General features: G+C 30.7%; 1 long non-coding RNA gene across 1 annotated transcript; it reads left to right on the top strand.

Moving 5' to 3' along the window:
- The first annotated feature begins 736 nt into the window (after nt 1-736).
- LOC139431946 (uncharacterized) lies at nt 737-2,180 on the top strand. Its single transcript, XR_011641978.1, has 4 exons — nt 737-906; nt 965-1,149; nt 1,213-1,581; nt 1,640-2,180. It is a non-coding gene; the product is annotated as an uncharacterized lncRNA (long non-coding RNA).
- Nucleotides 2,181-13,365: the final 11,185 nt, after the last annotated feature.

The raw sequence follows: 13,365 nt of genomic DNA, 5'->3' as shown, positions 1-13,365 counted from the left end.
TATGAGTATTAGTTTCCATATTATTTTAAGTTCAACTTATATTTAAAAATTTATTATGAAACTGGAGATCATAATATAATAATATGAAATAAATAAAAAAAAGTATATCAAATGTACTTACCACGAATAAAATTTCGTAAATTTCTTTAAAGTTTCTAAGTCTTTAAAAATACTGCTCGTAATATACGGAAAATACCTTGCAAAATTCGAAAACTAATCTATCAAACACAAAGCCGCATCAAAACACTAACCAACTTGACAAACAACTTAGAAAACAATAGAAAAACGAATTGACGAAACGACTACTTAAATCCTAAAATATTTATTAATTTAAACTGCCAAGATATCTAAAAAAAAGTAGATATCTACATAATATAACGCGATATAACGCCATCTATCCCGTCGGCCCAATACTAAAAATGACGTCACTTTGTACGAACACGACGTGAATAAGTGCCAGCGGTATGAAAGAACTACAGCAAAGAATTCGCGCTGAAATGGAGCAAATTAGTCCTGAAATTTTTGAGAGCAGTGTATAAAGTGTTTACACTCGTATCCATGGGGGGGGATCTCAAATGAATGAAAATTGTAACAGTCGTCAACGCCATCCGATGTCACCGTCGATAACTAATTCTACACAAATTCAAATTTAAACAACCTTTAAGGTGGCTTATATTTCATTTCTTTTTTTTTTTGTATTCATCTTTGATTAATTAAGTCAAATTAAGTGGTCAAATATAAATGATATTGATAAATCAGTTAATTTTTTTAATAAGTGTAATTTATGAGTGTAATTTTGTAATTAAGTGTAAAAAAGTGTAAAAAACATTTAAAATTTTTTAAATGATAAAAATGTCGGTTATTAATCCTTGCTGTGTACCATCTTGTGATGATAGACATTAAAAGGTAAATTATAAAAATTATTAATTAATACAGCATAATTACTTTCATTCTGTATTTCTAGATATTATTTTCCGACCGACCCTATTATTCGAATGGCTTGGCTCTCTGGAATACACAATTCAAAATTCTTTGAATTAATTAATGATAAGCGTCTAAGTAACTATTGTGTTTGCCCCAACCATTTTGCAACAATGTGCAAATATGTTGAGAAAAAATTGAAAAAGCTAGCTACATTATGCTTACTAGGTAAATGAAATTTTGGATAAAAAGTTTGTTTTTTAATCTATATATGTTTTTTAAATCATTTAGATTTATAAGAAGAAACTATAAATAATTGCTTTTTGTCTCCACAAGATCAACCAACAGAAGATACTTCAGGTATGCCGCATGGTATGAAATTATTTAGTTTCATAATTCATAATTATATAATTCATTATATACTATATTATATATGTTTATACCCCGACATGCCATATATATATATTTATACCCCCACATATGTATGCCCCGACAAACTTCCTGGTGTAACTAGTTCAACTGTTATGCAAGTCTATCCTGGATGTAGTAAACAACAAGGTTGCGAAATTGCTTCAACCTCATTTTGTGAGGAAAATTCTGTCATTTCATTAGAAATGAATTGGAAACGGTTCCACCTAAGTGATGAAAAAGAAATAATTGGTAAATACCATAAAAACTGAATAATCATTCTTATTTAAAATTATCTTTATTTTTGTAGATAAGAAACGGAGGAAATTACCTTTTACAAAGAACTGCAGCAATTGCAACCTAACTGGAGTAAAAAAAGCGTTGTGTCGCGCTAAGAAAAATGCCAGAATAATAAGGTAAAAGCTAATACAATTGAGGAAAAATCCTCAGGTATTGGTGAACCTCAAATATTTGAATAAAGAAACTAGAAATTTCTTTAGCAGCCAGTCCCGAAATCAGAAAAAAGAAGTGCTGGCTCTTTCCATTTACAAACAAACTGGTAAAGGATACCGGTTCTTATCAAATTTCTTTTCATTACCATCCAGGAAGACGCTACAAAAACTGTTAGGGTAAACAAAATGTAACATTATTCTATTTATTGAACTAAAACTAGAACTAATAGTAGCACTATCACTAGAACTAACACTAGCTAGAAATTTTCGAAGTGATTTCGAGTCGTCTTCGATAGTGCTACTATTAGTTCTAGTTTAATTACACCGGCCGTGAAAGCCTTCATACTTATATTGTATTTATGTTACCAAATTTTATTAGTTTTGTGAATAATAAATTATTATGTTGAAATTAGATCTTTCATGTAAAATATATTTATTTCCTTTTTTCAAAGCAATATTAATTGTGTTATTTTTAAATTTGGCGGTTAAAGTTAGCTCCAACGATCTGGCAACGTCGCTCGCTTCGCTTCGATGCGCAGCGAACAATGTTGCCAGATCGTTGGTTAGCCCAGTTTTACACCATTATCCTAGTGGAAGTTGGTTTTAATCTATGATTAATACTCTGCGGTGACATCGGATGGCGCTGTACGCAAGGTACAATTTAATAAGGTAGAGTTGGCCATCTCTATCCTTCCTTGTCTCTGCTCGTATCGGTCAATGTCAAATGGTTGGTGGAGAACAATTTGAACATTTGCGCTAAATTTTGTTTGTTTTTTTGGGTTCAATAATTATTTTTTCATTAAAGTTAGGTTTTTATTTTTTAAAGTGAATGTGCTATTTTTTCAAAGAAATTTTGCACTATTGAAAAGCAGCAAAAAAAAGTGGGGTTATCATTTAAAGAAAGTCATGATGACGTCATTGTTCCGAAATAGGTCACGTCATACATGACATTTTTATTTTATTGGTATGAACGAAGAAAAAACACGTAAAAGTTAGTGGTACATTATTGTACCACTACGCTTGAAAGGGTTAAAGAGACTCTCAAAAAAATATAAAAATTACAAGTTTCAAGAAAACAAATACCGGAAGCAGCTCTTCAATATAACGAAAAGCTAAGGAAGCGGCAATAAAAAAAAACGTAGAAGACGATATTGGATGTAAAAGAGATAGTAAGCTGTCATAAACTGCAAAAGTAAACGTGATTACAAAACTTAGTATAGTTAGCATGTTTATTGTCGTCTCAACTAAAGAGCTTTAAACGGCTCGGCTTTTTTGAACTTGAATATACAGTTTTAATTTCAATCGTGGTGTAAATGAAGACGGTATTGATGTAATAATTATAATACTTTTTATTTTTAAATCAAAGCCAAAAATCTAGTTCCACAAAAACTTAAATATATTGATGCAGGATAAACATAAATATTATTTTTCGGAAATAGAAGGAAAGTTAAAAGAAAAACTAAATTAAACCTTTCAAAAACGGATTTTGAATTTAAAAAACGTTGGTAGCGTAAACATAAACCTAATTTTCGACAAATTTATTCAAATAAATAAAAAAATTAGAATTATCTAATGAAATTAAATATAAATCTAAAATAAATATTTAAAAATTATTATGATGTTTAATAAGTTCTTTTTAGTTTAATGTTTAGGGTATTCTCAAGGTCCGTTGAGTATTAGTTATAAGGTTATCCAACTCGAATAAATTAACGTTGACAAAGTGAGGTAGGAAACGTGACGTCATTGGAAGAAAAGTATAATATAATATATAGAGTGTCCACTATGTATGAAATATAGTATATATCTTGGTAAGTATCAACTTTATAAAAAAACAATTTATGCAAAAAAGTTGTTTAATATTTTGTTTGCCATAATAAAGCATTCAATTGTTTTTATTTCAGAAAACAAATGAGCAACGAATAACACTTGAAGTTTTTTAAATGGCAATGTATCCTTTCGTTAGGCTCCTTTGATAGAAATTTTTTTCTCTTTACGATGACGTAAAATTTTAGTACTCTTATATCAGAAAATTTTTGATGAAAATTTTAAAATTTATAGATTTAAATATCCGAGATCGTCAAGTACCTCAAAGTACCTGGAATTCCGAACACTAGATAGCCGTCTTTAAAGACGTGTGGCTAAACCTGAATGATTCTAGTTCTAGGTCTAATGTTAGTTCTATTTCAGTAAAAATAGACAACAATTTAACATTTAGTAACAATTAAAATAGACCTAGAACTAGAAAAATTCGGGTTTAGCCGTGCGTCTGAAGACTTCTAGTTTTAGTGCAATAAAAATATACAACATAGTGATATCTAGCAACATCATGTTTGGACTCATTTTAAAGGTTTTTTTAATAAAGAATACATCATGAAAGAACACCATGAAGTTGTCCATTTGTCTATTATATGATAACTAACTTCAGATTTAAAATGTCAACCCCAATTTTGGCATATTTGTGGAAGAACGATAGGAGACTATCGAACATTACCTTTTGTTCATAAATTTATATAATATGTAAGTTTTGTACTTTCACGAATATGTATGCTGGTTTTTGTAAACAGTAAACTTGTTTCTTATTATTATTATATTTGTAATCTTCATTAAAAATCCGTTAAAATGAGTACAAACACGACATATTTATCTTCAATATTAATAAAGTTATGGTCAATTTTCAGTTACAAATGTCAACGTCAATTTTGACATATTTGTAATCGTCGTGAAAAATCCTTTAAAATGAACCCAAACATGATACTTTTAATTCCAATATTATTCAAGATATAAGCGACTTCGATTTGAAATGTCAATTACATTTTGACATATTCTTAATTTTTATAAAATTTCTTAATATTTATCACAAAAACAGAAATATAATAAAAAAAAAATAAAAAATTAAGGTTGGTATTAATATTGAAAAATTAAATTGCTATCTGCATTGTTGCTAACTTCGGGTTTAACGTTTTTTATTCTAACTTTTTTGTTTTTTGAAATAAGTGCGTCATCTTTGGACTCATTTTAAAGGTTTTTTAATGAAGATGACAAATATGCCAAAACTGACGTTGTCGTTTCAAACCGGAAGTAATTGTATTTCCATTAATATTAAAGTTAAATACCTATGTCGAGTTTGGTCTCATTTTAAAGATTATTTTATGAAGATTACGAATATAATAATAAAATTAAAGTTGACATTGACAACTGAAAGTTTTTTTTTTGCAACTAAACCCGACTGTTTCTAGGTCTTGTGTTAGTTCTAGTGATAGTGCTAGTGTAAAACTAGAACTAACACTAGATCTAGAACTAGAAATATTCGGGTTTAGCCGTGCGTCTACAGACTTTTCTAAGTTCTTGTCCGGCTAAACCTAAAACTTTCTAGTTCTAGGTCTAGTTTAGTTGTAGTTTTAATTGTTATTTAACCCTAAATTCTTGTACATTTTAATTGATCTAAAAATTTTTTTTTCTTATTTAATCCACTTACCTTGCTTATAATTTCATCCATTTACCCATTTTGAATTAAATACAACCTTTAAATCCAATTAATTATGTGTTTTTCATTAAAAAAACTTAAATTCAACGTCAATTTTGACAAGCAACTGCAATATTTGGATTTTAATCACCATGGTAACCGAGCCAAGTTGGATAACCTTAAAATAATAAAATTTTATTTCGATTTTTTTACCAATTCTAACCTAATTTTTATTAATTTTAAAACAATTCGAATTCTTATCTCGCATTCATAACAAATTCGTTTATTGTAGTTAATTTAAATCGATTCTAATTAAGAGAAATAAATTAAAAATATCTTTTTGATTTAATCCACTTACCTTGTTTATAATACCCTAGATAAACCAATTTTGAGTTAAATACAGCCTTTTAAAGCAATTAAATGAAACTTTTTCCTTAAAAAAACTTAAATTCAATTTCAATTTTGACAAGCACCTGCAATATTTGGATCTTAATCACCATAGCAACCGAGTCAAGTTGGACGTTGGACAACCTAACAATAATAAAATTATAACCGTTAATATTTCGCTTTATATTTTAATATGTTTTTAAGTTTATTTTTTCTTTTTTTTATATTTTTGTATATTGCTTCTTAAATGAAATACACTGTATAAATAAAAACATAGAAATGTCAATTCTTCCAATGACGTCACAGCAAGGCCTTTGCAGGGGGATACGTCGGAGCCTACGATATTCCAGGCCGTACTGTGATGGTGGGGGTTCGGGGTATAAACTACGATGACAAAGACGGACTATAGCAGTGTAGCCGTTTTAAGAAGACGTACGCTCGTCAATAATTGCTAGAGCTAATTTCACATTTTGTCTTTCTAATGAAGAAGGAAACATTGATTTATAGTTTAAATTGGGAGCATATTTCATTAAATTGGATTTTTCAACATTGTATATACTTCGGAGATGTTCAAAAGAAGCAACACATACAGTTTTGTCTACAGGAGATATAAATTTAAATATCTTTTTATTGATCCAGTTATTTCTGAAATTTTTTATATTGTGCACATTGTCAGTTAATATAAAAATTTTAGTACCCGGAAGATACTTATTATATATGTAAGGGGTTATAACACCTCCGCATAATGCTTTTAACATTTTTCTATTGACCCGGTTGTTATCGCTTATAATGGAAATGGTTTGAAAATCAACTGCACTTACAAGTTGAATTACATCCGTTGTTGCCTTAAGTAAAAATTCGGAGTCTAATTTATTGATAGGAAATATCGCAACTACTTCTTTATATTTTGATAACAGTGATGATATCATGAAAACCTGAAGAGTTTTCGCTGCAGATTTGGGAGAATTACTGCTGTAACCGATAAGGGACCCAGATCCAGCTTCATAATGCACTGTCGATTTGATGTACACTTCATCCAATAATAAATTTACATATTTATCTTTGGTTGATAATAGCATTCGTTTAGATTTTAAATATTTGATGCTATTATCATTAATACCGATAGAGCAATTTTCTTCGGTTGATGAAATTGATTTCAAATAATTGGGAGATGGCCATGTCAATATTTTATGATCTCGCAAATAATTGTAAGCGCATGGAAATTGGAGGAATAGACAATAAGCGTCTAAAACAGTTTATACGTAGGTTTTAATTCATTTAAATTTTGAATTTGGTTTACCAAAAAATCGATATTGCTTTTCTTGGTTGGTAATTTTTCTTGTAATTCTAGTAAATTACTCAATATAACTGATATATTCTGAGCAGGGTACACTACTTCTTCCTTCCATGAAATTAGAGTTTCAAGTAATAATTCAAATTGCTGTATGTTTTGAATAAGTTGAAAATGTATGACAGTAGGATTAATTTTTCGATCTTTAGAAAAAAATTCAAAATTAAGTGTCGGATATATTTTTAAGCTGCACAATATATTTGGAACTGAATTGAAATCTAAAATATATAAACAAATATAGTCTTTTAATAAGATAAATTTATATTTGTTATTACATTTTTGGACTATGGCTAAAATGGATTCATATAAATTGTGAGTAGTTTGTCCATGTATTATAGCCATATCAATTGTGGGAACTGCATTTTTCATTAAAATGCGTCGTCGGTAAGATTTATCAAAGCTATACCACTTTTCTTCAAAATGTTTTATGCAAACACGAGAATTCTTCGACGCTTTAAAATTATTTCCAAACGCGGTTTCCCATGAACGTTTCAAATCTTGATTTACAGGAAAATTGAAAGTAGTAATGTACTCAAGAGATTTTTGAGAGTAATTACTCTTGCAACCGGGAACGCAACAAGCATTAGGCATTGTTAAAATAATAAAACTAGAAGACTATAGATAATAGAAATTACAAAGAAATGCTAAATAGAACAAAGGAAAACCCAACCACAAAATAGACGGCAACGAAGATAAGCTTAACTCTGAGAATATATTAACTAAAAACACAATCTTCTATATAAAAAGAGGAAAATCTGATGAAAAACAAAAATGAAAAATTAAATAAGACGCAGAAAACCTACAGAAAAAACCCTGAAAATATCTAACGTTTAAAACTGTGAGGACGCTCCGACTACCTATCAGCTCGACAGTTAAAACACGACTGAGCGGTACCCCGAGATGAAGAATCGTACCCTGAGATTCGAGTCTCCCCACCACTACAGTATGGCCTGGAATATCGTAGGCTCCGGATACGTTCATATGGAGTTGGATAACCTTATACAGTATGTTTACTCAACGGACCTTGGGTATTCTAGGGATTTCTAATTTATTTTTATTTGGTTGGTAGCTTTGTGATAGAATAGGGTGGCATACTTGGAGTAGGGTTAAAGCACTCACGTGTTCTTGATGTTCTTTCATCTAACCTCAATCGAACATAATGGATGTATAGGACGATAATTTGTGGATCCTCGGAGGTTACCTACAACAAACGTTACGCCCTGATGTTAATATACGAAACCAAGGTAAAAATCAAATAATTAATAACATAATAACCGCAAAAAAGAACATTTTTATATAAACAAATGTAAATAACCTCTTTTTACTTACTTATTTGTAGCAGAAAAGTGTTTGGAAGGAATTGAAGTGAATCAAAACTATCCACTTCTCCTAGTACTTCTTGTTCATACCAATGATATTCAGATGGAAATATGTGTTGCTGAATCTATTGCTTTTGAGAATTATATTAAAAGGAATTGGAGTGTAGATGAGGATCAACCTGATCTGATATATAAGATAATACAAAAGCAACTAAGTGATGCTATCAGTATTATTGAAAACACTGATTTCCCATTAACATGGCCCAAATTAATTCCTCAGATGATTGAAACATTTTCTACCGATGTTATTAATGGAATTTTATGTACAGGGGGGTATTCATTGTTCAAGAAATATAGGTATGAGTTTAAGTCCAATGAGTTATGGATGGAGATTAAATATGTTTTGGAGAAATTAGCTCAACCACTTACAGATGTATTATTGGTAATAATTATTTTTATTACAATAAATTATTTTATTAATAAATTATATTCGTTTTTAGGCAACTTTTTTTACCAAAAAAGTTGAGATGCATCAACTTTACAGTTTCAGTCTCAATTCATCTCAAGATTTTATTTCAAAATTACTTGATGATGTCAAATTTATTTATAATGAATACTTCAAAACCGTAAAACCAATGCTACCTTTAACAGTCAATGAGCAACAGAAAATCATAACCTCAAAATTTTTAATGTATTGAGACGCTAATAATTTATATGGGTGGGAAATGTCTCAATTAATTCCTGTTTCCAATTTTAAATGGTTCACTAAAAATGAAATAAAAAATTTAGATTTTAATGTAACCTATATTCATTCTGATTTTGGATGTATTTTAGCTGTACACTGTGTTAATTAATTATTGTACCCGACGTCATCATTGCAGGTATGCAATCAATATCACAGTATTATCGTACGTAATACGTAAATCGCGTGTTGCAATACCAATACTGTGATATTGGTTGCATACTTGCAATGATGACGTAGGGTACGATAATTAATTAACACACTGTAGATATTGAATATCCCAAAGTTTTACATGATTTACATAATTATCCTGGCTGAAAACTTTTTCTTATTTAATAAGAAAAATTACATTCATTATAGAAATTTAAAACAAACTGTAGCTCACGATCTTAAAGTTTGCAAAATTAATAGAGTTTTATCGTTTAGGCAGTCGATTTGGTTGAAATCTTACATTGACAAAAATACGGAATTACGTCAATCAGCTGAAAACATGTTTGAAAAAGATTTTTTTAAATTAATGAATATTCGGTTTTTGGTAAACTTGATACGTTTGGTTGATAATAGAGTCGTTGTAAGATTAGTCACCAGTTGGGATGATAACCATGCTAACGTCATAACAGGTCGACCGCGTCTTCGTGCGCGGAAACGTTTTCGGCTATTCAAATGGAACGTCTTCACGTCGTTTACGATAAACCTCTATATGTTGGTTTTACGGTTTTAGAGCTCGAAACTATTAATGTACAATTTTTTTAATGATTTTTTAAAACCCATGTATGGTGAAGGTATTCGGTTATGCTACATGGATACGGATAGCTTCACCGTATTAATTGTCACAAACTAGCTCTCGAGAACTTCTCGTTTCCCGTAGTGGGTTTCCTAGCTAGGTCCACGGAGCGGCTCGCGTACCCAACTGTCCACGCACTACCCTTTTCTTGATAGCTAGCAATTACTAAGTTAGGGTTTGGCACACTGCATTTGTTCACTTAAAAGCGAATGGCAGTAATTTGGAATTAAGAATAAAAATAGATTGAAAGAAAATGAAATTTCACTGTTAAAGAATAAATTTACTTTATTTTTGAAAAAGAACGAATTATATTATATAAAAAAACAACTGATTCAACAATTTAGCTTTGATACATTTACTCTTATTACGAAATTTGCCGAGGTTGTTAGCAGGTTCAATGAGAAATCAGATGTTATAAGATTTTAATAACGCTCACCCATTTGTTAAAATAAAATATTCAAAGAAGAAAAAGAATCCAATACAACGAATTTTATAACTAAATTGTTATATGTTCAAATCGCACGTCTCGAATTTAAAACACACCAAAAACTTTAATTTCCCGGTTTCGCCCGATCCCTTTTCCGTCCCAATTCCGTAACCGACTCCCTGATTTTTTCTTCATTTCTTCCCTGCTCCATCTACTCTTACTGCCACCTCGGCACATTCCTGCCAGAACCGCCTACGTAGTATTTAATCTGGACCCTCGGTTCTCACGACGCAACTTCGTAATTAAATTACAAAGTTCTGCCCTTACAATGGTTCTTACTGTTTACTACAATGTATTGCGTTTACTGCTTAATCGGTTTTCTAATCTCCAAAACACTATTTGTTACAATTACTACAATGTATTACTTTTTATTTTTTAATCGCTTTCGAATCCCAATATGCGGTTTGTTACATAATTGATTCTGATGACGTGTATAAAGATATTAGATTAAATTTAAGTAAATTTGACACGTCTAACTACAGTCCTGATAATCAGTTTGACATCCTCTTGCAAAATAAAGCGGTTTTAGGTAAAATGAAGGGTGAGAATTGAAATTATGAAAGTATTTGTGGCTTTGAGATCGAAGGTGTTTGTTAATAAGGTTGCTGATGGGTGGGTTACTAAAAAATCAAAAAATTATGGGTGGGTTAATCATAAGCGATATATTTGCCATGATGAAATTAATACATTAGCTTGGGGTCATAGTATTAACAGTAGCGTTTAATCTATAAATAATTGTATTCATGTTATTTTAATTAGTATTTACTTTGTACATAGTTTTTATTTAGTTTCCCTTTTACGTAGTTTCAAAAAATAAATAATAAATGTATTGCTTAAACACATCACTTTTTTGTTCAACTGCTAAGCTTTTAATACTAAACTGAAAAGATTTCGGTGGTTCAGTGGTTCAGCTTACTGTTTTTAAAGTATTTATATTTTACCTTGTACCTAGCAGTTCACTACACATAAACAACTAAGTATTATATGTATCTATATACTTTTTCTCACATCTTTATTCAAAAGTAAATACATAGGATTGTATTTAGGATTGTTGTTAACATATTTCTGTACAAAATGACGTATTTTTTTGTTGTAAAATAGAATGTTAATCATAAAAAATTACTCAACTTTTCCATAAAAACATTTAATTTATTGAAACGAGCAACAAATCAAAAGAAAAAGTGCTACCTATTTAAAAAGAAATAATACTATTTATTATAAACATTAATTGTTATGGTTTTACAGTTCTAAACACTAATTTCAGATGAGGTCACTGAATTTTTAGTTGTTATTTCTACAGGTTGATTGCTATTGTCCTTACTTCTTGAAAGTTGTTGACCTAATATCTTCTGAGCTACTTATTTTTTATTTTCCAATGAGGTATTTATACAGCATAATATCTATATATATATATATATATATATATATATGTAGGGTTTCGCTTGAATAATTCACCAAAACCCCACTAGTTCTTAATTAATTTATTATTTCTATTAACATTTAAACTCATTTGATTAACTAATTTCAACACAATACGTCTTTACTGTTAACTCGTCTTCTAACTTCTGCCTCTCCACATCTTCCATCATCTCACATCTGCTTCGGTCGATCGATCGACCCGAGCCCTTGACCGAGTACATTCGAAGGGTTTCGAGTATACCCGAATCTTTTCTACATCTCGACCATCCTGCTGGAAATTCGCCTCGAATGACTCTTCGTATTCATCATCTTCTTGTATCCAGGGCTTCATGTTATCAGCACTAGTGATGGTTTGCCTTGGTCCAGGGTGATCGTCTATTCGGTTTACTTTATATCGGTCAGGTCCATATATTGTTGTTACTTGATAAGGACCAAGAAACTTTGGTAGTAACTTTGAAACTCATTTTGAAATTGAGTTCTTCGAATTGCCACCAAATCTCCCGTTCTGTATACAACAGCCATCTTCCTTTTCTTATTGTACGTTTTTATATTTTCTGTTTGTACTTTTTTCATTTGTTCTTTTGCAATTTTTCTAATCTCTTCGCGTTCTTCCATAAAAGTATCCGCATATTCTCTTTCTAAAATTTCTTTCAATTTCATCTCTTCCTTTCTTTTCATTTCAACACCCAAAAGCATCTCAAATGGTGTTCTACCAATAGCCCTCTGATATGTACTATTTAACGCTTCTTGCAATTTTCTAACGTTTCGGTACCAACATTCGGGACGTTCAATAGACAACTTGCTTAAGACTGGTATTATTATTCTATTCACTCTTTCAACTTGACCGTTGCCTCTGGGAACGCCAGTCGCTATTTTAATATGTTTTATGTCTTCATCAAGGCAATATTGCTCAAAATCGTTAGATGTAAACGCTGTTCCTCTATCTGAAATAATAGTCTCAGGATTTCCAAACACACTTTTTCGCAATTCGAGTTTATCGATGACTTCTTTTGTCGATGTTGTTTTGGTTGGGTATATCCACACAAACTTTGTAAAGGAATCAATGACAACAAACAGGTATTTATATCCCTTTCCCGTCTTCATCATCGGACCCAAATGATCCACATGATATGTCTGCAGAGGAGCATCGCCCTTTTCAATAGGATGCAGATAACCTTCTTGCTTACCCAACTTCCGGTCGGAAAGAATACAAGGTACACAATTGCTTATAACTCTTCGAATTTTGTCCTCCAGTTGCGGTATATAGTATTCTCGTTCAATCAAATCTTTTGTCTTCTTTATAGCGAAATGACCATTCTCGTGTGCATTCTTAATAATTTGATATTGCATATTAGTAGGAACCACGATAAGTTGTAACCCATTTTTATTTTTATGCAGTATGCCTCTACTTAGGTTGTAGTTATCATAGGGTTGACTTTCGAGTATTTTTGTTATTGCTTTGATTTGATCATCTTCTCGTTGTGCCATCTGTAATTTTTCTAGTGTACTGTTTTGAATTATCATGGTTATTGGATTTCTGCTTAATGCGTCACAGTACTTCATTCGTGAACCTGGTCGGTGTTGTATCACATAATTAAACTCTTCCAACAACAAAGCCCATCGAGCTATTCT

This window comes from Onthophagus taurus, chromosome 11, assembly GCF_036711975.1.
Source record: "Onthophagus taurus isolate NC chromosome 11, IU_Otau_3.0, whole genome shotgun sequence".
Classification (NCBI taxonomy): Eukaryota; Metazoa; Arthropoda; class Insecta; order Coleoptera; family Scarabaeidae; genus Onthophagus; species Onthophagus taurus.
This window is presented reverse-complemented; position numbering and strand designations above follow the sequence as displayed.